Genomic DNA, 5619 nt, shown 5'->3' with positions numbered 1-5619 from the left:
AGTGACCATCTGCCAGTTTTTACAGTGTATGACAATAACTACAAGACGAATCCACCAGACAATAAAACTATCTACAGGAGAGTGAGAACAGAAGTAGCAATAACAGCATTCAAAAATGACCTAATGGCGCAAAACTGGGATACCGTATACAATAGCAATAATATAAATAGTGCATATGATGAATTCTTAAAAATATTTAAAGTACTATATGACAAAAACTGTCCTATAGAAAAAATTAATAGGAAACTAAAATATGCTGATCATCCTTGGATCACAAAGGGTCTGCAGAATGCCTGCAAAAAGAAAAATACACTGTACAGAGAATATATGAGACAAAGAACCAAGGAGGCAGAAAAAAAATATAAAAAATATAAAAACAAGTTAACTAATATTATAAGAATAGCTAAGAAAGAATACTATAACAAACTACTAGATGATAATAAGAATAACATTAAAGGTATATGGAACATACTGAACACTGTAATAAAAAATAGCTCTAAACAATTAAGTTATCCTAAGTATTTTATTATCAATAATACTGAAAAGTACGATATGAATGAAGTAGTTAACAGCTTTAACAAATTCTTTGTTAGTGTTGGACCTGACCTAGCAGAACAAATCCCAGATCCAGTAATATCTGAGGAGAAGAGTGACAGTTTAATAGACCGGAATCTGACTTCAATGTTCCTCACAGCAGTGGATGAGAAAGAAATTATAAATACTGTTACCAAATGTGCAAATAAGACATCTAAGGACTGTGATGATATTGATATGACTGTTGTGAAAAGAGTGACTGAAGGGATTTCAAAACCATTAACATACATCTGTAACCTATCATTTCAAACGGGTACATTTCCAGACAAAATGAAAATAGCAAAGGTCATACCTCTGTACAAAACTGGGAACAAACACCAATTCACAAACTACAGACCTGTGTCATTACTATCTCAATTCTCTAAAATTTTAGAAAAACTTTTCAATAACCGACTGGATAGTTTCATAAATAAACACAAATTACTAACTGAAAGTCAATATGGATTTAGATCCAACAGAGCAACATCACTGGCATTAATCGATTCAGTTGAGGAAATTACAAATTCAATAGACCAAAAAGAGTATACAGTTGGGATATTCATAGACCTAAAAAAAGCTTTTGATACAATAAACCATGATATATTATTCAAGAAACTAGACTGGTATGGCATCAGGGGAAAAGCATTAGAATGGATCAAGAGCTACTTAACTAAAAGGAAGCAGTTTGTGAAATTGAGTGATGCTTGTTCAAAGTGTTTGGACATTACCTGTGGCGTCCCTCAGGGGTCAGTGTTGGGACCCAAACTCTTCATACTTTATATCAATGACATATGCAAGGTATCAAAAGTTTTGAAGTTGGTTTTGTTTGCAGATGACACAAATATTTTTTGTTCTGGCAGTGATCTACAAATTTTAACACAAGTGATTAATACTGAATTGAAAAACTTAAAAGCATGGTTGGACGAAAATAAACTATCATTAAACCTGAGCAAACAAGAATAATACTTTTTGGCAATCATAGAACTAATGTACAACTAGAGATACAATTAGATGGGGTTAGTATTGAAAGAGTAAATGAAATCAAATTTTTAGGGGTGATCATTGATGAAAAAATTAGTTGGAAATCACAAATTAAATATGTACAAACCAAAATGTCAAGATGCATCGCAGTATTAAATAAAGCAAAACAGGCACTGGATCATAAATCACTCCGTATTCTATATTGTACATTAGTTCTTCCATACCTCATTTACTGTGTAGAAGTCTGGGGCAATAACTATATGACTACAATACATCCACTTCTAATTTTACAAAAGAAAGTAATACGGATCATTCATGGGGCAGGATACAGGGATCACACAAACTCACTTTTCTTACAGTCAAAACTCATAAAATTCAAAGATATTGTGGATTTTCATACAGCACAAATATTATTCAAAGCAAAAAATAATCTACTACCAGAAAATATTCAGAAACTGTTCACTGGAAGGGAAGGGGGTTATAATTTAAGGGGAAAATTTAAATTCAAAATACTGAAGGCACGCACAACAGGGAAAACTTTTTGTATTTCAATTTGTGGGGTTAAACTATGGAACAGTCTAGAGGGGATGCTCAGGGAATGTCCAAACATAAACCAGTTTAAAAAAAAATATAAGGAGATGATTTTTACAAGGTACAGAAATGAAGAGGGTGTTTGAATATCACTGGGTGTAAATTGTTTATTTAGTTTGTTATTTATGTATCTTTGTGTTATCTTCAGTAGGTGTAGGGCGTATGTATGTGTATGCATGTATGTATGTATGTATATGTATATATGCATATATGTGTATATATGTGTGTGTGTGTAGGTCTGTGTGTCTGTGTGTATGTGTGTATGTATGTATATGTATGTATGTTTATATATGTATATATTGCACTCTGTGTCATCTTTAGTATGTGTGTGTACATTATATATTATAAATATAAAGAATAATATATTATAAATTATATTTTTGTAATACATTTATGTTTTGTTAGATATAGAACAAAGGAAATTGAAAAATGACAAATGGAAGTTATTATTATTGTTATTATTATTATATTGATAGAAGTCAAAGTATTTTAGTGGTATTATTTATTAAAAAGGGGTGGAATAAAATAAGTTTACACTTCCTCCCACTCCTTTTCGGATATGTAAACAGAATTTATAGTTTTCAGTTTATGTTTACTTTGTACATGATAATTTTGTTTTTTTACATGTTCGAAATAAACTATCTAAAACTAAAAACTAAAACTAAACGTTAGTTAACGTTAGCGCCTGTTAATGTTGAGTAACGTTAGTTAATGATAACGTTAGACATTCAAAAGAAACACACAATAAGCAAAACTAGTAATTTAAATAAGAATATACAAACAAGCAATATACACCATTCATACATAAGATATTGTGCAACAATAGCCATCTAAATATGTTTTTACGAGTATGAAATGTGTGCTGTTTTTTTCTTGACAGTCAAAATACTTCAGGCCAAATGGAAAAACCTGAAGGACATGTACAGGAGGTTGGTCAAGCAGTACCAGGAGGAGGGAAAGAGTGGCCCAGGGCAGAGAAAGACAAAGCCATGGAAACATTTCTCGGTCCTGTCTTTCCTGAGACCCCTTTACAACCCCCGACAGACCTCAGGGAATGTGGGGCTGGAGGTTGAGGAAGACAGGGCCGAGGAATCTGTCAGGAGTCCAGAGGCAGCAGCAGCAGCAGCAGCAGCAACCAATGAAGTTGACACTGGTTGGTTGAACACAATGGAAAAGTTTTGTGTTGGGACAGTGGTTGTTTATGTGCTCACAATGTGTATTATAATGTGAACTCAACCAAAGCAGAGCTTTTATTGCAAGCACAGCATCCAATATTGCAGCAACAGTGAAATGATCAATTATCCAATAGAATGAAAATAAAAAGATATATTTATATAAAGATATATAAGATATATAAAATAAAGATATATGATTTTTTTTGCTGTTCTTTTCAGAAATGCTAGAACTGTCTGAGAGCGAGGGCGATGTTGCTGCTGCTGCTGCTGCCTCATTTTACAACCTGTCTCCAACTCCAAGGTACATAAATGCATACTTTGTGTAGATACTGTATATAAATGCGTTGCAGTAGTTTCACAAAAGCACTGTTTGTTTCCCACAGTGTGCCAGAGAGACATATAGGAAGCACTCCTGCTCCTGACCTGGGTACCATACCTGCCCCCCTTACCATTTCACCGATGAGGTACATACATGCTTAATTAGTGTGTGCACAGATGTGTGTACATACATATACTGTGAAGACAGTATATATGGCTGTAGTGTCACAAAAACACTGTGCCCATTTCATACAGCTTAATGGAAACGAGTAACCTGTTCTCTGGCTCTTTGTCACTGGTGCATGGAAAGATGTCACCCCCAACCACACTTCCATCCTCAAGGTACGTACATGCATAATTTGTGTTTGTGCATAGGTATATGTATGTACGTACTGTATATATATGGCTCCCCATACATGTGTCACAAAAGTACTGTGCTCATTTCAAACAGCATGGCTGACAGTGGGAGCCAGTACTCCAGCTCTCTCACTTGTGCTTTTTACCCGCCTCAGCCCACCCCTCCACCCTCAAGGTATGTGCCTGCATAATTTGTGTGTATATACATGTGTGTTAACATGTTTGTATGTAGCTGAAGTTTTACAAAAGTGCTGTCAATTTCACACAGTGATACCTGTAGCGACGGCAGTGGGCGAAGCACCCCCAGTCCCACAGTCAGACCCCCCACATCCAATCCTCCTGGTGCGTATGTACATATTTTGTGTGTGTATGTATGTGTAGTATGCAACAACCACACACACACACACAGATGTTGAATCTTGAAAAGAAGCTTTTACCAGTACATACAGTAGCGATCATGTTCCAGTATTCCTATGATGTTCCAGTAATAGCTACAACGTAGCGATGGCCAAAACATACTGTATGTGTCCAGGGGTGTCACAATTTTCCAAATCCTCAGTTCATTTTGATGTAATCTCCGATATTTGATTTTTATGTACCACATTAAGCACAAATTGTCAAATTCAAATTATTTATTTTTAAGGTAAACAATAGGTAAAACAATAACTTGCTTTACCAGTCCACTGAGGTGCCTGCCATCTAGTGACTGTCTTTGGTAACAGCATGCACACTACTCATGCAATAAAAGAGAAATAACAACACAAAGGAACAAAGCAAAATAAATACACACGCACAGCATAGCTTACAAACTGTGGTCTTCTTGTCAACAACGCAAACACTGTCAACCTAACTCACCAGGATTTCAAAATATTCCCACACAAGTGATTTCACAGAACCAGGAGGCGGTTAAAGCTTGGATGCTGCATATACGTATGTTCCCAAATCAAATATGGTGTTTACTTTACATACAGGGAGAAAGAGACTGATGAAGTGCAACAACACAGTGGAAGTGGAAAGTATGTCAGCAGGCAGACCACTCACCCTCCCGGTATGCACACTGGGCTACAGCAATTGTGTAGAAAACAAATTAATGTGGAACAAACTGGACAACTACAAGATGTTTAAATATTGTTGTAGTTTCACTATCATATGGTGTTTTCAATTCATACAGGTAGGAAGAAGAGAAAGGCCACTGATGACAATGATGCCATGATTCAGCAGCTACTGCTGGATCTGCTGAAGAGGCAGGCCAGTGCGGCACCATCTCCACCTCCACAGCCAACGGAGATTCAGATCTTCCTGCAATCCCTCAAACCTCTCCTGCAGAGAGTACCGCCTGAACACATTGAACAGCTTTGCCTTTCATAAATTGAACTCCTACCAAAATGTGTAAATACATAGTTAAGAATCATCCCTAATGTTCCCTTTGATCTTTGTAAATAGCACTGTTAATTAAATGTTTAAATTTTGTATTATATTTTATATTTTATTTATTATATAAATTTGAGTTGTACAAGCTTTGCCTTTCATAAATTGAACTCCTACCAAAATGTGTAAGAATATATAGTAAAGAATCATCCCTAATGTTCCCTTTTGATCTCTGTAAATAGCACTGTTATTGGAT

The 5619-nt window shown here is 35.5% G+C and overlaps 1 long non-coding RNA gene across 1 annotated transcript; it reads left to right on the top strand.

Annotated features, from left to right (window-relative positions):
• Nucleotides 1-4096: 4096 nt before the first annotated feature.
• LOC141017783 (uncharacterized) lies at nucleotides 4097-5012 on the top strand. Its single transcript, XR_012180678.1, has 3 exons — nucleotides 4097-4170; nucleotides 4264-4337; nucleotides 4967-5012. It is a non-coding gene; the product is annotated as an uncharacterized lncRNA (long non-coding RNA).
• The last annotated feature ends 607 nt before the right edge of the window (nucleotides 5013-5619 follow it).

Source organism: Pagrus major, chromosome 22, assembly GCF_040436345.1.
Source record: "Pagrus major chromosome 22, Pma_NU_1.0".
Classification (NCBI taxonomy): Eukaryota; Metazoa; Chordata; class Actinopteri; order Spariformes; family Sparidae; genus Pagrus; species Pagrus major.
The sequence above is the reverse complement of the archived record's forward strand: the minus strand, read 5'-3'. Positions and strand labels throughout refer to the sequence as shown.